At 41.7% G+C, this 26,727-nt stretch overlaps 1 protein-coding gene across 1 annotated transcript in view; it reads right to left on the bottom strand.

The window, feature by feature from the left end:
- Positions 1-3,505, bottom strand: part of LOC112824593 (monocarboxylate transporter 1-like) — a 34,485-nt gene extending 30,980 nt beyond the window's left edge. Inside the window, exon 1 of the mRNA XM_025872563.2 lies at positions 3,308-3,505. The gene's annotated coding sequence lies outside the window, so the exon portion shown is untranslated. The remainder of the gene's footprint in view (positions 1-3,307) is intronic.
- Between the last annotated feature and the right edge of the window lie 23,222 nt (positions 3,506-26,727).

Raw genomic sequence — 26,727 nt, 5'->3', positions numbered from 1 at the left:
TTTATGATGTCTCACCATTTGTTTTTTGTTTTTTGTTTTTTTCATCATTTGTTTTTTAAAAGTCATAGTTTTTGGTCACTAAGAACTGATTCATCACAGTCTTAACAGTAATATTGTCTTGTTTTAAAAAATTTTATTCATCCTTATATTTAAGTGACTTAGATTCAGAGAGAAAAAATGAATCAATTTGAGGACCCAAAAGCAAAACTATGGATTAAAAAAATTCACAACCCAGGGGTGCCTGGGTGGCTCAGTCGTTAATCATCTGCCTTTGGCTCGGGTCATGATCCCGGGGTCCTGGGATCGAGGCCCACGTCGGGCTCCCTGCTCTGTGGGAAGCCTGCTTCTCCCTCTCCCACTCCCCCTGCTTGTGTTCCCTCTCTCGCTGTGTCTGTCAAATAAATAAATAAAATCTTAAAAAAAAAAAATTCACAACCCAGACATGAACTCAACACAGTTCTGCCAAATTAACAAATTCCTGTGGTTTGTTGTTGTTGTTGTTATTTGAATTTATTTTGGCATGATTTCTAAATACTGAGACCCCCCCCCTTTTTTTTCACATTTTAAAAAGGACATTAGGCTCTGAGTAGGGAAAAAAGGGAAGGTAGAGACTGTGTCCTTCAGTCTTCTACACTATACAGGAGAGTTTTGCTTAGAATTCCAGATTACAATCTAGAATACAATTTATAAATACTATTTTCTGCAGCAATCCAAAGTAGACTCTCCAAATCAAAACCTAAATATACTATTTTAATTAATACAAGCTAATTTTATTCCAGAATTTGAGGCAGAAATGTACTGGCTCTTTTTTTTTTTTTAAGATTGATTTATTTAATTTATTTTTTAGAGAAAGAGAGTACACAAGCTGGGGGAGGGGAAGAGGGAAAGAGAGAGTCTCAAGCAAACTCCCTGCTGAGCATGGAGCCCAATGCAGGACTCAATCTCACAACCCTGAGATCATGACCTACGATGAAATCAAGAGTTGGACACCTAACCATCTGAGCCACCCAGGCACCCCTGTATTGGCTCTTTTAAAATAACAAATATGTAGTTAGGGTTATGGTCATCTACATTACTCCTTTTGAATAGAAATGCTAGTATATCACTGCTAGCATCCATTTCACACAGTTCTTTTGAGGCCAAGTTGGGAAAATGCATCACAAAGAGGAAGCCAGCAAAGAAAGTTGTTTTCCTGGGGCACCTGGGTGGCTCAGTCCTTAGATGTCTGCCTTCAGCTCAGGTCATGATCCCAGGGTCCTGGGATCGAGACCAGCAGAGACCAGCATCATCGGGCTCTCTGCTCAGCGGGAAGCCTGCTTCTCCCTCTCCATCCCCCTTGCTTGTGTTCCCTCTCTCGCTGTGCCTCTCTCTGTCAAATAAATAAATAAATCTTTAAAAAGAAAGTTGTTTTCCTTTTCTGGAAAAAAATAATTTGTACTCACAGAAAGATTTAGAACTATAATTAGCTTCACAGTTTTTTAAAATAGTTTTATAGTTTACAGTTCTATGAAAAAAATGAATCATAGGTTTTGGTAACTAAAGACCACAGACTAAAATTTTAAAGTTTTATTCATCACTGAAAGTTCTCATCCCAAAATGAGACCCTTAAATTTGTCTCCTTCTAGTTTTTTGTACACATCTTTAATTGTCCATGAATGAGTCTGAACATCATTATTACTGCTACATCTGAGCCCATTACTTCAAAGAAGGAATGAAATTATTTTGTTTTTGTAGAGGAACTAATAATCCACCAAACACTAATAAACTGATTATTGGTGGTGCCTAGGTGGCTCAGTTGGTTGAGTGACCAACTCGATTTCAGCTCAGGTCATGATCTTAGGGTTGTGAGATCAAGTCCCACAGTGGGCTCCATGCTCAGAGGGGAATCTGCTAGAGATTCTCTCTCCCTCTCCCCTGCCCCTCCCCTCCCCAGCCCCCCTACCTCCCATGTGTGTGCTCCCTCTAAATCAATCTTTAAAAGAATAAAAGGACGGTGTGCCTGGGTGGCTGAGTTGGTTAAGCCTCTGCCTTTGGCTCAGGTCATGATCCTGAAGTCGTGGGATCGAGCCCTGAGTTGGGCTCCATGGTCAGTGGGGAGTCTGCTTCTCCTTCTACCCTCTGACCCTCCCCCTGCTCATGCTCTGGATCCCGCACTCTCTCTCTCAAATGAATAAATTTAAAAAATGTCAATAAGGAAAATTTGTTACCCCAAAATACAATTACAGGTTAAACATAAGAGTTTTAAAATGCTGACAATATAAGCCACAGAATATACTGTCGTTAAGATAAAAATCACTTCCTTTAAAGTACACTTAACAATTTCAACAATCTATTTCACTTTCCTAAAAAGCCAACAGTAAATTATTAATCTGCTCCCCTGCCATAATCTCTGTTTTCTACATCATAAACTACAAACCTCAGTATGTTGCAATCACAACAGAGGGAGGTAAACATGTGCATTTCTAATTTGTAGGTAAAGCAACCCAAACCTGAGGGTCAAAGGACTCCCAACAGGTTATTGCAATTGATATGACAAAGGTCTGCATCTTAGAGTGGTTCACTCCAGACAATATTTAGGGCTAATTTAACTAATGTAACTGGATCCACAAGAAAAAAGTACACCCTGGGTCACAGTAATTACCCAAAAAGTTGCTCAAGACATATTCCGTTCAACTACATGCTATGGGAACTACTAAGATAGTTACTACCTTAAAGAAACTTACAATAAGGTGAAAGTAAGCAAAAACACAACTAGAGTAAAGGTTCACATAATACAAAAATTACAATGGAGAACAGGATGCGTAGGATTTGAGAAGAAAAGGGAATTTCTATGGGCAGAGTAAAGTCACAGAGAACCAAGAACCGGGGAGAATTCAGTTTGTCCGGATAAATTAAAAAGAGGACTAAATAGGGGTGCCTGATTGGCTCAGTCTGGAGCATGTGACTCTTAAGGTGGTAAGTTCAAACCCCACTTTGGGGGTGAACATTACTTTAAAAAGAAAAAAAAAAAGGCCCAAATAAAGACTTTAAAGATTAGAAGGTTAAAGGGGCATCTGGGTGGCTCAGTTAAGCGTCTGCCTTCAGCTCAGGTCATAAGCCCGGAGTCCTGGAATTCAGACCCCACCCCCTTGAGCAGTGAGCCTGCTTCTCTCTCTCCCTCTGCTCTTTCTTCCCGCTCATGCTCGCTCTCTCTCAAATAAATACAATCTTAAAAAAAAAAAAAAAAAAGATTCGAAGGTTAAAGGTGGCATATGCCACAACGCCAAAAAGAAAAACAAACAAACAAAAAAACTCCCGCCCAAATCACCTGCCGCAGAGCCAAAATCTGGCCAAGAAAGCCTTGAGGCATGAGGTTAGTCATCCCTATTTGATTTTACAGCCCAGGTCATTTTTCTTCCAGAACAAAAGCATCCCCAATAGAGATGAAGTGATTTCCCCCAGGTCACCACTGCCTCGTCTCCCCAGCCGGTGGCCGGCACACCGGTCCGGATCTCCCGCTCCCGGCTCTGGGACGGCCCTAGCAGGCAGCCTCCCTCCCCCAACCCCCTGTCCAGGCTCCCTCCCACCGGCCAGGGCTGCAGGGGCACCGCGCGCTCCGCGCCCAGCGCCACCGCTGGCCGTTACCCAACTAACCGTTTGCGCGTCTCGCGCCGCCAAGCGTGTACGTGACGCGGCTGCGCGGGGCGGGGCTCGGCTCCCCTCGGCCGCACGCGGCTCCCAGGCCGTGGGAACGCTCCACACAGTGTGTGCCGGGTGGGCGCCGCTGCCTCAAACCCTGCCCGGGCCGGAGCTTGCGCGCGGGGGCGGAGCCGGCCCGCCCTGGCACCGCCCCCTCCCCCCCAAGTGCGAGCGGTCACCTGTCTGGCCCCACCAGGCGGGGGGTGCCGACGCCCTGGCCCGCCACGAGTATCCCGCATCCTCGCCGTGACGTACACGGGCGCGGGACACCAGCTGCCGGCCTCCCCCTCAGTCTCTGGCAGAGAAAAGGGAAAAGCCCCCAAGGAGGGATGGGGCGTACCCCCGGGGGCCTGACTCAGAGCCTCCCCTGTGGTATTTGATGAATGCTGGGTGTTAAACACAAGTCGGGAAAGAAGAGCAGGTCAGAGGGTGGTGAGACTGGTCCCTAGGGAGGTGTGTATGTTGGAAACATGGAGAAACGAGAATGCAGAGGCCAAGTTTTCATGGACCCTGAATGTGCGGGACAGGATCTAATTGCAGCTAGCGGACTGATTATGTGCTAAGTACTTTACCTGAATCCTCGTGACCCTGTGCAGTGGGTACTACATTTTACAAGTAAAGCACCTGAGGCTCAGAGAGATTAAGCAATTTTCCACGGGTCACGCAGCTAACAGTAGCCAGCCTTTGAAGTCAGACTCCAGAGCCTGATTTTGTCCTAAGAGCCACCGATGTCTTGAGCAAGTCCAGAGACCGAAGCATATCAGTTAAAGTCACTTTAAATAATGTTGACTTTTAAGAAATACCCGAAAGGTATAAATCAAGGCCCCTGCCTGCCAAGAAATCACAATTTCTTTGAGGAGGCTGAGGTACAAAAGAGCCAACATTTGTTGAACATTCGCTGCATTCTGGGACCTTGTCCAGCCACTCCACTCTCACCCCCTACCACACACACTTCATTCTCAAAACAATCCTAGGAGTTGGCCTTAAGATTTTGTTTTGCAAATGAAGAAACAGACTGAGGAGTGGCGTTTGGGGGATCTGGTCCTGAGAGGTCCCAAGTGCTTTCCTCTCACTCGCTCTTCCTCTGTTTCACAGCAAACTTTTCAGTAACAGTTCCAAGTGTTAGCAGAAGACAGTGTAGAATCTACAGCCAAGAACTGCTTATGAGCAAGAATTGTTTTTGCCTTTGATAAATGCAGAGTAAGAAAGATCTTCATGTCATTGTGGTGGCCAGGACTTGAACACTGATGCTTTAGGAGTGTTAGGGTGGCAGCAGCATTCAGGGTTGACTGTAGACAGTTGAGTTAGGGAGACAGAGTGGGAGACTGGTTCAGGAGTGAATTTATAATGGCAGTGGGAAGAGATAGGATAGAGTAATTCCCAGGAAATTTCTTTCTCTCTCTTTTTTTTAAGATTTTATTTATTTATTTGACAGAGAGAGAGACAGCGAGAGAGGGAACACAAGCAGGGGGAGTGGGAGAGGGAGAAGCAGGCTTCCTGCCAAACAGGGAGCCTGGTGCAGCAGGGCTCCATCCCAGGACCCTGGGATCATGACCTGAGCTGAAGGCAGATGCTTAACAAACAGCCTCCCAGGCGCCCCATTCCCAGGAAATTTCTCAAAGAAATCTTGTAAAGCAGTGGTGTAATGGGTTCAGAATATGGACTCAGGAGCCAGACTGCCGGTTTTCAAAAACCAAAGGACCTAATTAGGGTTGTTAAGGAAATAAAACTAGTGTTTGTGAAGCACTGGGACAGAGCCTAGCATATAGCAAGTCCTGCATAAGTATTTGTTAACAACAAAGAGAAAAAGAAATTAAGAAAACAATTTCATTTACAATAGCATCCAGAAGATTAAAATACCTAGGGCTATATTTAAGGAGTCTGCAAAGCGTTTAGGCAACAGTACACTCTGAAGAAACAGTGCCCCCAAACTGCCTTTGCTTTAGACACCAGCTGTATGTAAGTTTGAGGGCCCCCAGGGCCACCCTCACTTTAGACCATCTGGCCACAAATTGGGGGTTCCCAAAACCACCCTCAGGCTCACCAATTTGCTAGCAAGATTCACAGAGCTCAATGGAAGTTATTATACTCAAGGTCAGGTTTATCACAGGTTAAGGATAAACTGAAATCAGGCAAGAGAAGAATAGCATAGGGCAGAATATGGAAGGGGTCTGAACTCGACATTCTAATCCTCTCTCCCAGCTATGATGTGTGACAATGTTCAAAGTTTTGCCAATCACAGAAAGTCACTCCAGTCCTGGTACCCAGCCTTTTTTGAGGCTTCATTCCTTGACATGAATCATCACCCAAGTGATTGAACTCAAATCTCTAGTCCCTACCTACCTCCACCCCTGGGCTATTACCATGTCACAGAAAGCCCTACTTCTCCAATCACATGGTTGGTCTTTCTGGCATTGCCAGCCCTCACCCTGAGTTGTTTTATTAGCATAAACTATTGGGGTTGATCTCCAGGATCCTACCATGAATTACAAAGATACTCTTCTATCACTTGGGTAGTTGCAAGGCTTTAAGAAGTCACCTCCCAGGAGCTTGGATAAAGGCCAGACCTCTCTTTAGATGAGGCCAAATTCCTTACAACATTAAGTTAGTAGACCTATACATTGAAAACTACAAAATGCTGCTGAAAAAAATTAAAGAAGACCTAAATAAATGGAAAGGCATCCATGTTCATGGATAGAAAGACTTAATATTGTTAAGATGGCAATACTACTCAGTGTGATCTACAGATTCAAAGCAATCCCTATTAAAATTCCAAGAGAATTTTTGCAGAAGTGGAAAATATGACCTCCAAATTTGTATGGAATTGCACAGGACCCCAATTAGTTATAAAAATATTGAAAAAGAACAAAGTCGGAGGACTCACACTTCCTTATTACAAAACTTATTACAAAGCTACAGTGACCAAAACAGTGTGATACCATCATAAGGACAAATATATAGACAAATAGAATGGAATTGAGAGCCCAGAAATAACCTCATAAACACATGGCCAACTGATTTTCTAAAAGGGTCCCAAGACCATTCAATAGGAAAAGAAAGTCTCTTCAACAAATTGTGCTGAGACAACTGGATATCCATATGTAAAAGAATGAAGTTGCATCCCTACTTCAAAGCATATACAAAAATCAACTCAAAATGGGTTATCCAACAACCTAAAACTAAGGGCTAATCTATAAAATTCTTAGAAGAAAACAGGGGTAAATTGTAATGGTCTTGGATTTGGCAATGGATTCTTAGATACAACACCAAAAGAGGAGCAACAAAAGAAAAAGTATGTAAATTGGGTTTCATAAAAATTAAAAGCTTTTGTGCATCAAAGGATAATTATCAAGAAAGTGAAAGGGACACCTAGCTGGCTCAGTCGGTGGAGTATGCGACTCTTTTTTTTTTTTTAATATTTTTATTTATTTATTGAGAGAGAGAGAGAATGGTAGAGAGAGAGCATGAGAGGGAAAGAGGTCAGAGGGAGAGGCAGACTCCCCGCTGAGCAGGGATCCTGATGCGGGACTTGATCCCAGGACTCCAGGATCATGACCTGAGCCGAAGGCAGTCACTTAACCAACTGAGCCACCCAGGCACCCAGTATGCGACTCTTGATCTCAGAGTTGTAAGTTCGAGCCCCATGTTGGGTGTAGAGATTACTTAAAAATTACTTAAAAATAATAAAATCTTTGGGGCACCTGGGTGGCCCAGTCAGTTAAGGTGGTTTCAGCTCAGGATCATGAGATCAAGCCCCACATTGGGCTCTGCTCAGCATGGAGTCTGCTGGAGATTCTCTTCCTCTCCCTCTGCCCCTCCTGCTCATGCTCACTCTCTCTCTCTCTCTCTAAAATAAATAAATAAATAAATATTAAAATCTTGAAAATAAAATAAAATCTTTTTTAAAAAAGTGAAAAGACAACCACCTACAGAATGGGAGAAAATATTTGCTAATTAGGGTCTAATATCCAGAGTACATAAAGAACACTTACAATGCAATAACAAAAAGACAGCCTGGTTAAAAAATGAGCAAAGGACTTGAATAGATATTTTCCAAAGAAAATATGTAAGTGGCCAACAAAAACATGACAAGATACTCAACGTTATTAATCAATAGAGACATGAAAATCAAAACTACAAGATGCCATTTCACATCCACTAGGATGGCTAAATTAATAATTTTTTTAAAAAAAGAAAATAAGTACTGGCAAGAATGTTAAGAAATTTGAAACCTCATACATTGCGGGTGGGGATAGAAAATGGTATAGCCACTGTAGAAAACAATTTGGTGGTTCCTCAAAAAGTTAGAGAATTACTATATGACCCCCCTTCTCTGTATATATCCAAAGAATTGAAAACAAGTATTCAAACAAATACTTATACAGGAATGTTCATAGCAGCACTATTCATAATAGTGAAAAGTTGGAAACAATTCACCGCCCATCCTTGAATACCATCATTGAACAAATATGGTATAGCCATACAATGGAATAGTATTGAACCATAAAAAAGAATGGAGTATTGATACATGCTACAGCATGTGTCAAAATATTGTAAGTGAAAGTAGCAAGGCACAAAAGGTCACAAGTTATATGTTTCCATTTTATAAAATATCCAGAATAGGTAAATCTGTAGAGATAGAAAGGAGATTTAGTGATTGCCAGGGTCTGAAGGGTAGGGGGAAAGGGAATGATTGCTTAATGGGTATGGAGCTTTCTTTGGAGTAATGAAAATGATTTAGAACTTGATATAGGGGCTAGTTGTGCAACATTGTGAATGTATTAAATACCACTGAAATGTATACTTTAAAATGGTTAACTTTATGTTATATGAATTTACCTCAATAAAAAAAACTGAATAAATAAATAAGAAACGGGGGCGCCTGGGTGGCTCAGTCAGTTAAATGTCTGTCTTCGGCTCAGGTCATGATCCTAGGGTCCTGGGATCGGGCTCCCTGTTCAGGGGAAGTCTGCTTCTCCCTCTCATTCTGTGGTTCCCCCCGGCTTGGGCTCTCTCCCTCTCTCTCTGTCAAATAAATAAATAAAATCTTAAAAATAAATAAATAAATAAATAAATAAATCTTAAAAAAATAAAAATAAAAAATAAACAGATTTTCCATGAATTTAATGAAGTTTACTATATATGTTCATAGGATATCTAATTTTGTAATTGTAACTTTAGGTTTTTTCCTAAAGAAGGATAATGTGGTAGTCAGAATAAGCAAGCCCCTCAAGATGTTCATGTTCTAACCGTTGGAACCTGTGAATATGTTATATTACAGGACAAAAGGGAATTAGGGATGTAGATGGAATTAAATTTTCTAGTCAGCTCACCTTAAAATAAGGAGATTATCCTGGATTGTCTGGGCCCAATGTAATTAAAAGCATTCTTAAAAGTGGAAGAGGGAAGGGGTGCCTGGATGGCTCAGTCGAAGAGTCTGCCTTTGGCTCAGGTCATGAACTCAGGGTCCCCATGTTGGGCTCCCTGCTCAGTGGGGAGTCTGCTTCCCCCTCTCCCTCTGCCCCTCCCCCTGCTCATGCTCTCTCTCTCTCTCAAGTAAATAAATAAAATTTTTAAAAAAAGAAAAGTGGAAGAGGGAGGCAGAGAGGTCAGAGTGATACAGTGTGAGAAGGATTTGCTATTGCTGGCTTTGAAGTTGGAAGAAAGGGTTTGCCAGCCAGGGAATGCAGGTGGCTTCTAGAAGCTGAGAAATGCAAGGAAACAAATTCTCACGTAGAACCTCCAGAAGGGAACAAAACTCCCCTTGACACCTTGATTTTACCCCAGTGAGGTCTGTGTTGGACTTCTGACTTAGGGAACAGAAAGATCATAAATTTATGTTGTTGTTGTTGTTTTTAAAGATTTTATTTATTTTTTGACAGAGACACAGAGAGAGAGGGAACACAAGCAGGGGGAGTGGGAGAGGGAGAAGCAGGCTTCCCGCGGAGCAGGGAGCCCGATGTGGGGCTCAATCCCAGGACCCTGGGATCATGACCTGAGCCGAAGGCAGACGCTTAACGACTGAGCCACCCAGGCGCCCCAATTTATGTTGTTTTAAGCCCCTCTTTGTGGCGATTTGTTACAGCTGTAGTAGAAAGCTAATCCTGCCAGCATAAATGTGGATACTTCAGGCCCCACAAAAGTGGTTCCCATTAACAGGGAATATTGTCATGAAGAGTACAGGCTTTGGAGTAGGCCAGGTCCTATAGCTGCCTGGTTTTGTTACTGTGGGCAATTCAGCAAAATCTTCCAGGCCTCCTGTTTCCTCACCAGGTACACCAGAGATAATACGTATAATCCCACTTTTTTATGAGAATCAAAACAGAAAATTTAGCAAGTGCTCTGAGAATGTTTATACATCATATTAGAAGTTGTCAGTAAACGGTGCTTAAGAGGAAAAGGTCAAAGCTGGAAAAACAGAAACAGGGAAGGGGGAAAGAGGAATCAGTTTGAGCGAGCTGTAGAAAGTGATAAAACAGGTGCAACTCTCTAACTATTTTGCCAGATTTTATCTTGCCTTTAAGGCAGTACAAAATAGGAATTTTAGAGTTGACAGGAACTTGGAAACAGCATAGCCAAGCCCACACACTTTGCAGATGTGGAAGCTGAAACCCAGAGAAGCTGAAAGACTTTCCTAAGGCCACCCAGATAATGAACGGTTTGACCAGGTGAATAAACACCACCCTGGCTTCAGTATAATAACTTTAAGATGAAAAGGGATTTCTGCGCAGAAATCCTTAACTGCAAACCACGCGGGGTACAGTGCCCTCTAGTGGCTTTTAATTTTATCTTACAAATCTCCTTTACTTCACCTTTCTGTTTACAGGTCAAGAACAATTGGAAATGGTGCAAGGTAGACGGCCTTAGATAAACTTACAGCTATTTGCAAGCTCAGGAAGATTTCAAGCGAGTTTTAACTTCAGAAATTAAGGACAAGGGTGAGAAACACCATTAAAGAAAAGGGGGGAGCAGATCTTATAAATGAAAAATTGGAAATTTATTACTTTTGCTGAATACATTGCTCAAATATTTTATCTGGAAAATAAGAAAAATAAGTTTCTGTTGTGTTTTCACTGAAAATTCAGTTACTTCATGTCCATTCTTCCCTTATTCTTTCAACACCTCTCTTAGGTAAGAAATAGGAAGGTGCTCTTAACCCTATTCCACCAATAATAAAATGTAAAACAAGTTTTTGTTTTATTGAAATATAATCCTCATATAAATTCACGTATGAATATTACAAAATTCCATATTCCATAAAATACCAGAAAATTCACCATTTTAAAGCGTACATTTAAGTGGTTTTTAGTCTGTTCACCATGTTTTACAAACATCACCACTATCTAATTGCAGAACATTTCCATCTCCCCATAAAGAAACCCTGTGCTATTAGCAGTTAGTCTGAATTTTGCCCCCACTTGTCCCATCCCTTGGCAATAACTAATGTACTTTCTGTCTCTATAGATTTTCCTATTCTGTATATTTCATGTAAATGGAAGAATATTATCATGTGACCTTTTGTGGCTGGCTTCTTTCATTTAGCATAATGTTCTCAAGGTTCACCCATCTTAGAGCATGCATCAGTACTTAGGTCCTTTTCATGGCTGAATAACAGTATTGTAAGGATATGTCACGTTTTGCTTATCAGTTCATCAGATGATGGACCTTTGGGTGGTTTCCCCTTTTTGGCTATTATGAATAATGCTGCTATGAACATTTGTGTACAAGTTGTTGCATGAACATATGTCTTCATTTCTCTTAACTCTTTTTTGGTTGGAGAGAGAGAGAGCCCTCGCATGCACACATGTGCAAGTTGGGGGGGGCAGAAGGAGAGGAAGAGAGAGAATCATTAAGCAGGCTTCGCACCTGGTTAGTGCTTTTTGTGGCCTACCTAAAAAATGTTTTCCAACCTCCCATTCTTCCACCCCCAGATTACAAAGATATTTTCCTGTTTTCTTCTAAAAGCTTTAGAATTTTAGTTTTCACGTTTAGGCCTATGATGCATCTCAAGTTAATTTTTGTATAATATGCATTGAAGTTGGGGTTGGGGAGTGGTCTGTAATTTTTTTTTTCTCCTACAGATATCCCCTACTTGTTGCAGCACTGTCTACTGGGAAACTTTCTTCCTTCATTGAATTGCTTTGGCTATTTCGTCAAAATCAATTGATGGTATGTATGTGGGGACCTATTTCGGACTCTACCATTGATCTATTTATCCATCCTTATGCCAATACTACCTCGTCTTTTGGTACTATGGCTTTTCATTGTAGTAAGTCTTTTTTTTTTTTAAAGAAGACATTTATTTATTTGAGTGTGAGAGAGACAGCACAAATGGGGGGAGGAGCAGAGGGAGAGAATCTTCAAGCCAACTCCCTGCTGAGCACAGAGCCTAATCAGGACCTGAGCTGAATCCAAGAGTTGGACCCTCAACTGACTGAGCCACCCAGGCGCCCCTCATTGTAGTAAGTTTTGAAATTAAGTAGAGTGTGCCCTCAAACTTTGCTTTTCTTCTTCAGGATTCTTTTAGCTATTTTGAGTCCTATTCATTTCCATATATATTTTAGAATAAGCTTGTAAATTTCAATGAAAAAACCCTGTTGGAGTTTTTATTGGAATTTTATAGAACAGTTGGTAAGTATTGTCATCTTAATGATATTCAGTCTTCTAATTCATGAATATGGTATATCTCTTTATCTATTTAGGTCTTTAGTCTCTCTCAGCAGTGTCTTATTGTTTTCATGTAGAGGTTGCACAGTTTTATTAAAATTATTCCAGATGTTTTATTTTTTATTATTTTAAATAGTTTAGTTTCAATTTTTTATTTTTGAATTACTAGTAGACATACAATTTATTTTGCATATTGAATTTGTATCCTACAATCTTGCCGGATTCACTTATTGTTTCTAGTAATTTGTTTATAGCTTCCCATGGATTTTCTACATATGTAGTCATGTCACCTGCAGAAAAGAAAGTTTTTCTTTTTCTTTACAATCTTTATCCCTTCCTTCTTGCCTTGCCTTGCTACACTGGCTAAAACCACCAGTACAATTTTGAATAGTAGTGATGAGAATGGACATCTTGGCTTTATTTCAACTTAGAGGAAAGTGTTCAATATTTCGTCATCAAGTTTGATGTCAACCACAGGATTTTATAGACAACCTTATCAGATTAATGAAGTTCCTTTCTTTTTTTTTTAAGATTTTATTTATTTATTTGGCAGAAAGATACAGAGAGAGAGCAAGTAGACAGAGAGGCAGGCAGAGGGAGAGGGAGAAGCAGGCTCCCCGCCGAGCAGAGAGCCCGATGAGGGGCTCGATCCCAAGACCCTGGGATTATGACCTGAGCCGAAGGCAGCCGCTCAACCGACTGAGCCACCCAGGCGCCCCGAAGTTCCTTTCAATTTTCAGTTTGCTAAGAGTTTTTATCATGAACAGGTGTTAACTTTTATGAAACCATTCTCTCTCTCTACTGAGGTAATCATATGTTTTTTTCCTCCTTAATTCGGTTAATGTGATGGCTGACATTGATTTCTTTTTTAAAAATACCTTTTTATTATGGAAATTTTCCAAATACATACAAAGTAAATAGAACAGTATAATAGACTCCCAGGTACCCATCACCCAGCTTCTTAGATCATTTGTACCTTTACCTAATCCCTACACTTAAAAGCTCCTTTCAGGTTTTCTACTTGGGATCTTCTGTTTGTCCCTTTCTCTCCAATTCTTTTCATTCACCATTTTCTTCCTCTTCCACCTTGCGTTTCTTTTCCTAGCTTCTCCTCCTCCTCCCTCTGCGTCTGCCCTTCCTCTTTTGTCCCCCTCCCCTTCTGTCTTCCTCCACCTCCTTCCTTTCACTTTTTCCCTCTCCTTTCTCTCCCCTTCCCCTCCTCATCTTGTGCTTCTTCTGGTAAAGTTGACAAAGTCTTTATTGTTATTTAATAAAGATAAATGAACTCATATAAAATCCTTTTCTTGCCTCCCCTTTTAATACACTTCAAATTAGCAAAGTTTTCTTTCTATATTTTAGTTCAGTAGAATACTAGAATTTTGTCAAGAACTGAAATGTTACACATTAGTCACCATTATAAATTCCAACAATGTAGTTCAAACCCCATGAGTGTATCACTAACTAAAATTTAGTTAATTGCAGAACCTTCTTTCCAAAGACATGATAAGAAAGCACTGTATCATTTTGCTGTTTCGGGTAAATAATCTGAAAAATGAACTGCCTATGGCTATACTTAACAAGTTGTGATATATTGTGAAAAAATAGGAAGAACACGGAGCCAAAAATATCACATTTAAATATTTTATATTCTTTAGAATTCAGGCCCAGACAAATTAAATACAAAATTTAGATTTATATGGCTATTTTCGTTGTTTTTGCAAGTTCTACTATCTGAAAAGGGATGAGAAATCAGCTTATCAGCTTGTTATGAAATCTGCGAGCAAAAAAAGCAAAAGAATAAGGCAATATCAATATTATGTGAGAATACAATATTCAAAATTTTTTTGTTTTTTTGAAGTATATTTAACATACAGTGCTATATTAGTTTCAGGTGTACAATATAATGATTCAACTTTCATTACATTACTCAACGCTCATTACGATAAATGTATTTTTAATCCCCTTCACCTCTTTCACCCATTCCCTTACCCACCTCAACTCTGTCAACCACCAGTTTGTTCTCTGTATTTAAGAGGCTTTTTTTGTTTGTCTTTTTTTCTTTGTTTCTTCGTTTGTTTTGTTTCTTAAATTCCACATATGAAAGAAATCATATGGTATTTGTCTTCCTCTTACTGATTTATTTCACTTAGCATTATACCCTCTAGATCCATCCATGTTGTTATAGTGGCAAGATTTCACATCTTTGTATATTCATCTATCAGTGGACACTTGGGTTGCTTCCATAATTTGGGTATTGTAAATAATGCTGCCCTAAATAAAGGGGTGCATATATATTTTTGAATTAGTGTTTTTGTATTTTTGGGTAAATACCCAGTGGTGCAATTACTGGATCATATGGTAATTCTGTTTTTAATTTTTTGAGGAACCTCCATACTGTCTTCCCCGGTGGCTATACCAATTCCATTTTCAACAGTGAGCAAGCGTTCCTTTTTCTCCAAATCCTCACCAACATTTGTTTCTTGTGTTTTAGATTATCGCATTCTGACAGATGTGAAGTGATATCTCATTGTGGTTTTGATTTGCATTTCCCTGATGATGAGTACTGTTGAACATCTTTTCATGTGTCTGTTGGCTATCTGTATGTCTTCTTTAGAGAAATGTATGTTCATGTCTTCTGCCCATTATGCAATTGATTATTTGGTTTTTTGGTGTTGAGTTGTATAAGTTCTTTATATATTTTGGACACTAACCCTTTATTGGATATGTCACTTACAAATTATCTTGTCCCACTCAGTATGTTGCTTTTTGTTATGTTGATTATGTCCTTTGCTGTCCAGAAGCTTTTTATTTTGATGTAGTCCCAATAGTTTATTTTTGCTTTTGTTTCCCTTGCCTCAGGAGACATATCTAGAAAAGTGTTGCTATGGCCGATGTCAGAGAAATTACTGTCTGTGTTCTCTTCTGGGATTTTTATGGTTTCAAGTCTCACATTAGGTCCTTAATCCATTTTGAGTTTACGTTTGTGTATGGTGTAGGAAAGTAGTCTAGTTTCATTCTTTTGTGGTTACCCAGTTTTCCCAACACTGCTGAAGAGAGTTTTTTCCATTGCATATTCTTGCCTCTTTTGTTGAAGATTAATTGACCATATAATCATGGGTTTATTTCTGGGCTCTCTTTCCTGTACCATTGATCTGTGTGTCTGCTTTTGTGCCAGGACCATACTGTTTTGATTACTTCAGCTTTGTAGTATCTCTTGAAATCTGGGATTGTGATACCTCCAGTTTTGTTCTTCTTTTTCAAGATTGCTTTGGCTACTCAGGGTCTTCTGTGGCTACATATAAATTTTAGGATTATTTGTTCTAGTTCTGTGAAAAATGCTGTTGACATTTTGATAGGGATTGCATTAAATCTGTAGATTGCAAAAGCTTTTTATTTTGGTGTAGTCTTAATAGTCTAATTCTGCTTTTGTTTCCCTTGCCTGAGGAGATATATCTGAAAAAATGTTTCTACAGCTAATGTCAACAAAATTACTCTCTATGTTTTCTTCTAGGAATTTAATGGTTTCAGGTCTCACATTTAGGCCTTTAATTCATTTAGTGTGTGTGTGTGTGTGTGTGTGTGTGTGTGTGTGTATTATAAAAAAGTGGTCCACTTGGGGTGCCTGGGTGGCTCAATCGTTAAGTGTCTGCCTTCGGCTCAGGTCATGATCCCGGGGTCCTGGGATCGCGCCCTGCATCAGGATTCCTACTCGGCGGGAAGCCTGCTTCTCCCTCCCTCTCCCACTCCCCTTGCTTGTGTTCCCTCTCTCACTGTGTCTCTCTCTGTCAAATAAATAAATAAAATCTTAAAAAAAAAGAAAAGTGGTCCACTTTCCTTCTTTTGCATGTAGCTATCTAGTTTTCCCAACACCATTTGTTGAAGAGACCCTCTTTTCCCCCATTGCATATTGTTGTCTCTTTTGTCAAAGATTAACTGACCATATAATCATGGGTTTATTTCTAGGCTATTTTGTTTCATTGATCTATGTGTCTATTGTGCCAGTACCACACTATTTTGATTACTCAGCTTTGTACTTTGTAGTATTGGTTCATTATATGCATGCTCTAAGGAGTAGTGATTATTTCATCAGAATATTTGAAAATATTGTCACATTATATAAGAAATAACTTAGAAAATACCATGTATTGAGTAGCTGCATTTTTCACATTACAGGTCTAAGGATAGTTTTGAACATACCTATGCTACACCAACTCTGAAAATTGCTTGGAAAAACTTTTAGAGCAACTGAAATTTGTTTTTCTGGAGGAAGATTGCATCAGCCTTACTCTTATCACCAGAGTCTTCAAATACTTATTTGCAGTTGTCAGTAATACATACCATTTCAAACAATACTTCCACAGCAGTCATTGGTCACATAAACATGTATTCCCATAGTCAGCCTCCACATCCAATAAAAACACATGCATTTTCCCTCCTTTCTCCTCTAGTCCTAAAGTAAAAAAGAAAAACAAAAACAAAAAAACAAAACAAACAAAAAAACTAGGCAGCAGTTGCAGCTACTAAAGAGAAGGTGGAGGTGGGGCCGAGGGCAAGAGCTTTTGGGGCATGTTTTCACATCTCTTTTCTCCTCCTCCTTTCCCTCCCCTAATCCTTCTATTTCAAATTGTGATATTAAACATGAAATTACACGTATAGATCTTAAGTCATCAGCTCAGTGAGTTTTGACAATTGTACATACCTCTCTAACCACCCCCTAAAAAAAAGATAATATTCTGTCACTTCAGGAAGTTTCTTCATGCCCTTTCCTGTCTGTTCTCCTTCTTCCTAAGGAACCACAGTTCTTTTTCTTTTAAGATTTTATTTTTGGGGCGCCTGGGTAGCTCAGTCATTAAGCATCTGCCTTTGGCTCAGGTCATGATCCCAGAGTCCTGGAATTGAGCCCCGCATCGGGCTCCCTGCTCAGTGGGAAGCCTGCTTCTCCCTCTCTGACAACTGCAAATAAGTATTTGAAGGCTCTGGTGATAAGAGTAAGGATGATGCAATCTCCCCCTACTTGCGTTCCCTCTCTTGCTGGGTCTCTCTCTATCAAATGAATAAATAAAATCTTAAAAAAAAAAGATTTTATTTTTAAGTAATCTCTGTACCCAAAGTGGGGCTCAAACTCACAACCCCGAGATCAAGAGTCACATGGTCTACTGACTGAGCTAGCCAGGCACCCCAAGGGACCACAGTTCTGATTTTTGTCCTCATAGATTAGCTGGTCTTGGACTTCACATAAATGGAATTGTATACTATTTTGTGTGTGGCGCCTTTCACTCAGCATATGTCTAAGATTTATCTATGTTGTTGCTAGTTTCAGTAGTTTGTTTCTTTTGATTGCTGAATAGTATTTCATTATATGAATATACCACACTTTTTCCCAAGACTCCATTTTTTAGAACCGTTTTAGATAGACAATGAAATTGATAGGAAGGTACAGAGATGTCCCATATACCCTTTGCCCCCACACATGCATAGTTTCCCCCATTATCATCACTCACCGGAGCAGTACATTTGTTACCAAGGATGAACCTGTGCTGACAAATCATAATCATCCAAAGTCCATAGTTCACCTAAGGGTTCACTGTTGGTGTTATGCGTTCTATAGATTTGGACAAATGTATGACATGCATCCATCTTTATAGAATCATACAGAGTATTTTCACTGCCTTATTTGCACTGTCTGCTCTGCTCTGCCTATTCATCTTCTTTCCAACCCCAGCAATCCCCCTGCAACCATGGATCTTTTTACTGTCTCCATAGATTTGCCTTTTGAATGAATATATTTTATAGGGTGTAACTGGTAATGTTAGCTTATTAATATTAAAGTCAATGACTTTACCAGAGCAAACTTTTGAACATTATAAATAGAAAATTTTGAAATTGGCATGTTGTGTAATAATTTATTTCTACATTTTATTTTGTTCGCACAGTATTGAAATGATTGCTGATTGAAGATCAAAATAAGTAGTCACACATGGTAGCCCATTTTTAAATAGCTCACCTTATAATTTAGGTCACTCTTTAATTACATTAATTCCAAAGCTTGAACGAAGTGTAGTAGAGATTTTTCCTTCTAAGTTGGCATAAAAGTAGTATCTAATAAGAGTTCAGATTCCTTTTCATATTTGTAATAGTTAGATATAATTTACTCCAACAATAAATGTTAACGTGTCTACAAGCGTTTACCGGTTATTGTACAACTGATCAATGCAATGTAAAGAAAATTTGCTCCAAATAGGTGAACCTTGTGCATTTTATTGAGTGTGGTATTGTTACCTACTCACCTGTACAGTTTTGTAACCTGGATTATTTATTTATTTATTTGCGAGAGAATGAGAAAGAGAAAGAGCACGAGCAGGGTTGGGGAGAGAGGGAGAAGCAGACTCCCCGCTGAGTAGGGAGCCCGACGCGGGGCTCGATCCGGAGACTCCGGGATCATGACCTGAGCCGAAGGCAGACACTTAACTGACTGAGCCACCGAGGCGCCCCTGTAACCTGGATTTTGGAAAGAGTTAACACCTGGGGCGCCTGGGTGTGATTCAGTTGGTTAAGCATGCGACCTCAGGTCATGATCTCACAGTCAGTCATGAGGTCGAACCCTGGGTGGGGCTTCCCAGTCAGCACATAGTCTTCTTGAGATTCTCTCTCTCCCTCTGCCCCCACCCCCACCACTCACATGCACTCTCTCTCTCTTTAAAAAAAAAAAAAAATCAAAAAAGTTAACAGCTTCCTAGTCAACCACACAACCACAACCTCCCTTTCTGCCAGGGGAGGAGTTAGAAAACTGCACTCAGATGACATCTGACTCCACACTTCAGAACGTGGAGGAAGCGCCTGGCAGCCAGGCCCGACAGGCTTGACAGATTAGCCTTTCTCATTCCTCCCTAGGAACACCCTGCTCAGTTGGTATCTGCTGTGGTGGCAGAAAGCCAACTCCACTGCTCTGCACATAGCAGAGGGCACTGCCGCCCGGAGGACGGTCAGTGGCCTGGGAAGCCAGTACTCCGGCTATCAGACCGACTTGTTTCCTTTAGGGCACAAGGCCGTTTGGAAGCCCTTGGAGCATTCGGCTGAAAAAGGTGACAAAACCCACGCAAGGTGTCTTAAGTAACCACACTTAATTAAGTCAGAGGGGCTTGAAGAAAATCAGAGCCTTCAGTCCAAGAGTAATTGGCATTTCATTCACTTCTTTTTTTTAATTTTTAAGATTTTTTATTTATTTACTTTTGAGAGAGAGAGAGCACGAGTGGGGGAAAGGGTAGGGGGAGAAGCAGACTCCCTGCTAAGCAAGGAGCCAACACAGGACTTGGTCCCAGGACCCTGGGATCATGACCTGAACCAGCCAGGTGCCCCATTTCATTCACTTCTACAAGGAGGAAAAGAAAGTTTTTGGAATACTCAGGAACTGACCTGCTTTCATTTGAATGGGCCCAGTCTGTTCTGAGGGAGTGTGCTGCAGTGTGGTATGGCAAGAATACTATGTTCTGAGTAAGGAGACCTATAGCTTGGAACATATTATTAAGTGACCTTGAACAAATCACCTAACTTTAATTTCCTCATCAGTAAATGGATTGCTGTGGTAAGAACTTCATAAGATAATCCATTCAAAAGCACCGAACACGAATTCTTGGTATATCTTCCTTAATCTGTAAACAATCACTAAATAAAACAAATATTCCTTAACACACCAACAGATGCTCTTGAGTGATAGATGGATGAAACAGGCAGGAAGTTTTTGAGAGGATTATCCTGAAATAAATTGGAGGTGTTCATGTAATTGTTGCTATTATTATTTAACCTTTTAGAGTTGAAGGGGACCTGAAGCATCACCTAAGACAATGCTGAGGTAAATACATGGAACTTCTGCTTTCTTATATCTAGTGATAGATGCTGTGCCCTTCCGGGGAGGCCAGATCCCAAAGTAACCTCAAACATAAGTAATAACGGACAGCTTTTACTCTTGTCTGACTAGCATTTATTATTCCTTTTATGTTTATAGCATCCAATTTTCCTCTATCATGTTCAGTTCATTGGTCCTTGGGGGGGAAGAGTCCACCCCAGCTTTAGAGGTAGGCATATGAATCAGGCCTGGCCAACCACAGCACTGCATCTGTGGCAGAGCCCATTGATTGGCCAACCCAATTCCTATCCCCAACCCCCTTCTTCCCAGCCTAAGTCAACTGGAGTCTGGAAGAGCAAAATAGTTGGCTCCCCAACCTCCCTTGAACGTAGAGGCAGCCTTCTGACCCAGTTGTGGCCAGTGAGTTGTGAGCAGAAGTCTGCTGGGTGCTTTGGGGAAAGCTTTTGCTTTCCTCAAAGAGGAACATTTGCTGCCCATAACATCTTTTTGCTGCCTAACACCTGGATGTCCTATTTTGGGGGGGGGGGGAACTGCATCAGCCATCTTGCAATCCTGAAGAAAAGGCCAAAGAATTATGGAAGTTGTTAATCCATAGAATCATCAGCAGAAGCTGTGCATTCCACGTGTTTTTGTAAGTAAGGGACATGAACTTCATTTTCTTTTATCATGTTCTTGTTGGTAGTTGAGGGCATCTCTAACTGATAAAATAGCTCCTGGGCTACACTGATTGGTTCCAGGATGGGCATGTGACTTAAGTTAGACCAATCAGAGCCAATGAGACTTAATTTTAGGACTTAAACTGGACTGCTAGAATAGGAAGTTCTGGGTCTCTAGATTTGAAAGTAAAAAGATATTAAGCCAGAACTGCTGCAGTCAACTTGCCCCTACATGGCCAGAGTGAGAATGAAGCCCGTTCAGAGGAAATCAGAGATGAGATGTGGAGGGAGAGTGAGCTACAATGACATGCTTTGAGTCCCTGATACTGATCTGCCTGAAGTTAAGGTGCCTTTGGGCTTTTTGAGTACATGGGTCAATAAATCTCTCTTTGGCTCAAGCTTATCCGAGAGGAGTTTTCCAGCATGTCTTATAACTTGGCAACATATTACTCATGCTGCTTCTAGTCTGTATTTTCCCCTGCCTGCTTGGCCTCAAGTGGTATTTAAGTACCTAAAAGTAGGACTTAATATTAATCTATTTTTATTTTTTAAAAGATTTTATTTATTTATTTGACAGAGAGAGGGAGACAGCGAGAGAAGGAACACAAGCAGGGGGAGTGGGAGAGGGAGAAGCAGGCTTCCCGCCGAGCAGGGAGCCCGATGCGGGGCTTGATCCCAGGACCCTGGGATCATGACCCGAGCCGAAGGCAGACACTTAAGGACTGAGTCACCCAGGTGCCCCAATACTTATCCATTTTTAGTGAGCTCCTCCTCCTCCACCTTCTCTCTTGAGACTTTTGTGCCTCCCCGCCCTCCCCCCCCACCCCCCCACCGCCCCACCCGCCATCAATAAGGACAGTTCTTTGCTCTGGGTACAAAGAGATGAAAGATCCCATACATCTTCGGGGCAAGACTTGCCAGCACAGGGAAGCCAAGTGCACACAGTTCAATTCCTCTCTGGTTGAAATTCATCAAGAGGCTGTTCAGAGGGGCACGGAAGAGGAGACTGGTTGGAGTTGCTAGGATGAAAGATAATTTGGTTTATTACTATCAAACTTTTTTTCCCCTTATTCTCAAAGTCACAGAGAAAATATAAAAATAGAGATCACTGTCTCATGAATGATTTTTCTTCTTATAGTCTTCTGTATTTCCCTCTGTCTTCTGCTAAGCATGTATGTCATTGATAATCAGAAGAACATGATAATGGTTGAATCACTTTGATAGCAACAACCCAAAGTCCCAAGGCCAAGGGAGAGAAGTAGTTTGGGCTGTTGTCAGGAGACAGAGTGTCAACCTGGACTCCAGCACCTACAGCTGGCCAGGTGATGTCTTTAATTCTCCAATTCCTCCTCTACAAAATAGAGATAGTAGCACCTAAGTACCGACCTACCTGCCCACTTACCTCGTTTGGATATTGTGAGAATTAAATGAGATAGTATTCTTTTATATTCCTAGTAAGACATATGTGTTTCTTGTGCGTCTTGTTAGAGCAGGGAGTTTAGAGACCAGTGACTGAGGGGCGCCTGGGTGGCTCAGTTGGTTAAGTGACTGCCTTCGGCTCAGGTCATGATCCTGGAGTCCCGGGATCGAGTCCCGCATCGGGCTCCCTGCTCAGCAGGGAGTCTGCTTCTCCCTCTGACCCTCCCCCCATCTCATGTGCTTTCTCTCTCATTCTCTCTCTCAAATAAATAAATAAAATCTTAAAAAAAAAAAAAGTCAGAGACCAGTGACTGGGGTGGACAGCGCAGGGGAGAAAGACAGAGTGAGAGGCTGTCCAGCTACCCGCCAGCAGCACCCCATTATCCCAGTGCCTGTTACATTCCCTACCTCCACGGACGCCACTCTTCCTGTACTTACTCATGTTGTTTTCTTGTTACTCCTGTGTCCTCATGCATACCTGCAGCAGGCCTGTGCATTTTGAGGCTGTTTTACAGAATTTCAGGGGGAACGTGTACCTCTCTTCCTGCTGGCCCTGCTGACACCCAACAGCTCTGTGTCTTCTGCTGTCCTTCCTCTCCCTGTCTAGAAACAGATAAGCATTCACAGACGTGTTCTTTAGGGTCATGTCATCAAGATTTTTTAAAATGTGAATGGCAAGTGAGGTTTCTGAAGTTCCTTCTTTTTTTGTTTTTGTTTTAAAAAATGTATTTATTGGGGCACCTGGGTGGCTCCGTTGTTAAGCGTCTGCCTTCGGCTCAGGTCATGACCCCAGTGTCCTGGGATTGAGCCCCGCATCGGGCTCCCTGTTCAGCCGGAAGCCTGCTTCTCCCTCTCCCACTCCCCCTGCTTGTGTTCCCTCTCTCGCTGTGTCTCTTTCTGTCAAATACATAAATAAAATCTTTTTTTAAAAAAAGTATTTATTTATTTGAGAAAGAGAGAGTGCCCAGCAGTACACGCAAAGGGGCAGAGGGAGAGGGAGAGAAAGTCCCAAGCAAACTTTCTGCTGAGCCAAGGGTGGGGGGTGGAGGGTTGCTGATCTCACCACCCTGAGCTGAAACCAGAAGCTCAACCAACTGCCCACACCAGCGCCCCTGAAGTTCCTTCTTTGAAGTCTTTTCAGAAGTCACCGGAAACTGATGGGGGTATGGCAATGGGGCCTGGGAGCTGTTCTTGCTGCAAGAAAAGTGGTCCCGCACCCCGCAATCCAAGGACGACCTTTGCTTGAAGAGTCCTCTCCCCGTTTCCTCCCACGCTGGTCTGTAGACCTCCACAAAAAGAAGGAGGAACAACGACTTCTTCAGCTACAGAGACATGGCGGCCACAGGGACTTCCAGGGCTTCCCTGACACCCAGGCGCACCCGGCACAGCCACCCACCCTCCCGCACAGCGCCCTCAACCCTTGCTCATGCAGGTCACGTGCCCTCTCCACCTGCTCACGCGGACGTCATTCCAACGCTCAGCCCGCAAACCAGAGGCGCAAGACAGCAATAGCTCTTTACTGCATGGCTAGGCTCAGGAAGACTTCACACACTTTATTCTCTAATCGTTATTCAAATTTACAAAGAGTTAGTGACTCCACTTGCCTTTCTTTTATGTGTATGGAGACCCAGGTTCAGGATGTTATAGCTGGCCTAAAGTCAGTCGGTAAGTGTCACAATCAGGTTGTAAACCCAAGTCTGTCAGGCTCTCTGAAGCTGGTGTCCAGCCTCATTTTTCTATTTCCTGGTTGGCTCGTGTAAAGGAAAAACCCCAAACCAATGTGATCTTAAAAGAAAAAAATCCATTTCCCCCTGTCAAGCAATTTTATTTTCTGCAGAGAAGAAACTTGGTACTTAAATGAGCTTGATAACTATGTTCTTTTCCTCCCTCCCCTGCTTCTCTTTATTATTTGCTGGAATGAAGTGAGGTTTTTTATTATTATTATTATTTTAAGATTTTATTTACTTATTTGATAGAGCACAAGCAAGGGGAGTGGCAGGCAGAGGGAGAGAGAGAAGCAGTCTCCCTGCTGAGCAGGGAGCCCAACGCCGGGCTCGATCCCAGGACCCCAAGATCATGACCTGAGCCAAAGGCTAGACGCTTAACCGACTGAGCCACCCAGACACCCCTGGAATGAAGTGAGGTTTTTTTTTTCTAAGATTTTATTTGACAGAGAAAGACACAGCGAGAGAGGGAACACAAACAGGGGGAGTGGGAGAGGGAGAAGCAGGCTTCCCAGGGAGCAGGGAGCCCGGTGCGGGGCTCGATCCCAGGACCCGAGGCAAAGGCAGACGCTTAACGACTGAGCCACCCAGGCGCCCCTGAAGTGAGTTTTGATTGAAAAGTAAGCTTTCACCATTCACTTCATTAGTCACTGGAAATTACTGCAGCCCAAATGGCAGAGAAAATATCTAAAGAGAAACATGTTGCTGAGCCACTTGCTTCAGCCCTTTGTCCAGCCCAGGGGAGGCTTCCTACAGCATCTGCTTCAAGACCACAGAGGACGTGCAGCTTCCACCAGTGGGCAGCAGTTACATGAAACTTGTCTAAATAAAGTTTGTTTTTCGACTCAAGGCTTGGGGGAAGTCATGTTTCAGAAATAAAGAAGCAGACATGATTATTTGGTTTATTTCTTTAAAGAAGTTTATTGCTGGGAGATTGAAAAAGGGGAAGCACACCCAACATGTTAACACCTGGCCTTCCATGCTGCTTTCTTAAATCCCAAGATGGAAGAAATGGAACAACGTCTACTAAAGAGGCCTCCAAATACACTCTTCACCTGTAGACCTGCGCGTGCACACACACGCACACACACACACAGATTTGGGTATCCTTCTCTCGCCCTATTAGTGATTCAACAAACATTTATAGGATTGGACTCTATCAGGAGGACACACAGTAGAGTGAAGGCAAAGGAATTTTGTCATCAAATAAAAAAGGGAACAAATAAACCTGTGTTCATTCAACATCTACCTCTTAAGCACCTACTCTGTGCCAGGCACCATAAATAAGCAGACAAAACATAGTCTCTCTCCTCAGTATGCTTATAGTCTGTGCAGGGAGATAAGCAAGTAAATGGATAATTTCAATACCCTGTGATAAGTACTATGTTTGAACTTGCTCTCTTCAGGTTTTCACACCTATCTTCCAGTAAAGCTAACTTTGCTAAGTTCACGCTGTCAAATATGATGGTCAATTCTTGGTCTTTTTACTTCACCTGTTGGCAGCATTTTACACCGTTCTTTGGATCCATGTAGTGAGGCAGTCAAGAGTGTGGACTCTTGATCCAGAAGAGTTCCAAATCCCAGCTCCACCACCACCACCAGCTGTGTAACCTTGAGAAAGGCTCTTAAATGCTGGCCTCAAGTTTGTTATATATAACGTGGGGATGGTGATACTAATAGAATCTACTTCATAGTGTTGTCAGGATTAAATTGTACTAAGAACAGCTATTGCTGTTGTTGTTTTATATTTTGACTTGTAGGATCCCACACTAACTGATCTTTTCTCTTACTTCATTAGCTACTTCTCCTACTCCCTTGCTGGTTCCTTCTTATTTCCCTTATCCCTAAAGGTGCCCCGGGTCCCTGTCTTTGTACCTCTCCTTCAACTCTGTCACTTTCTTCGTGAGCTCATCCAGTCTTGTGGTTTTAAATATCATCAGTGGTGGACACTATGATGAACCACCCAGATACTCCTACAAGGAAGGCCTCTTGCCCTAGCTGCTCAGGGTACTGTCAGTGGGCAGCCTTCAGCTGTTGGCCCTTTCAGGGATTGCCTCAGCTGCAAGGCATTGCCCAGGGCCATGTCTTTCTGGGGATGGTCAAAATTCAATAGCTAGTACAGTCAAGAGGCCTTCCTATTTCAACCTCACATAGGACAATGCTGACAGGCCATTTCAAACAGAGCTCCCCATGGAATCAGCTGAGGGTGTCGGGCCTGCATTGTAGCTCAAATGCTTCTGCCCAATCCTGCTTCCTCTACCTGCCTTCCAGAGATGTTGATCTTAAGGACATTCATTCTCTATTAAACAGCTGAAATACTAAAGTCTGCCTCAGAATGTGCTTCCCAAAGAACTCGAATTGTGCTGCCATTTATAGTCTGATGACTCCCGAATTTTGTATCGCCAGCCCAATCTTCTGCTCTGAACTCAAAATGGTATATTCAGCTGCCTCCTGGGAGATTTAACAGATAATCTCAAATTTAACATGTCTAAAACTGAGCTCTTGATCTTCCCATTTCCAAAACCTTTTCTTCTTCTCTCAGTAAACAACAACTTAATTCTTTCAGTCGTTCAGCCCCCAAACCTAGAACAATACTTTATTCCACTCTTTATTTCATACCCTACATTCTGTTATCAGCAAATCTTATCTATTGTACCATCAAACTAGATTAAAAATCTAGCCACTGACATTTCCCCTGCTAATAGCCTGGCCTAAACCA

Source organism: Callorhinus ursinus, unplaced genomic scaffold (assembly GCF_003265705.2).
Source record: "Callorhinus ursinus isolate GAN/ISIS: 27379988/994484 unplaced genomic scaffold, GSC_fseal_2.0 scaffold9, whole genome shotgun sequence".
Classification (NCBI taxonomy): domain Eukaryota; kingdom Metazoa; phylum Chordata; class Mammalia; order Carnivora; family Otariidae; genus Callorhinus; species Callorhinus ursinus.
This window is presented reverse-complemented; position numbering and strand designations above follow the sequence as displayed.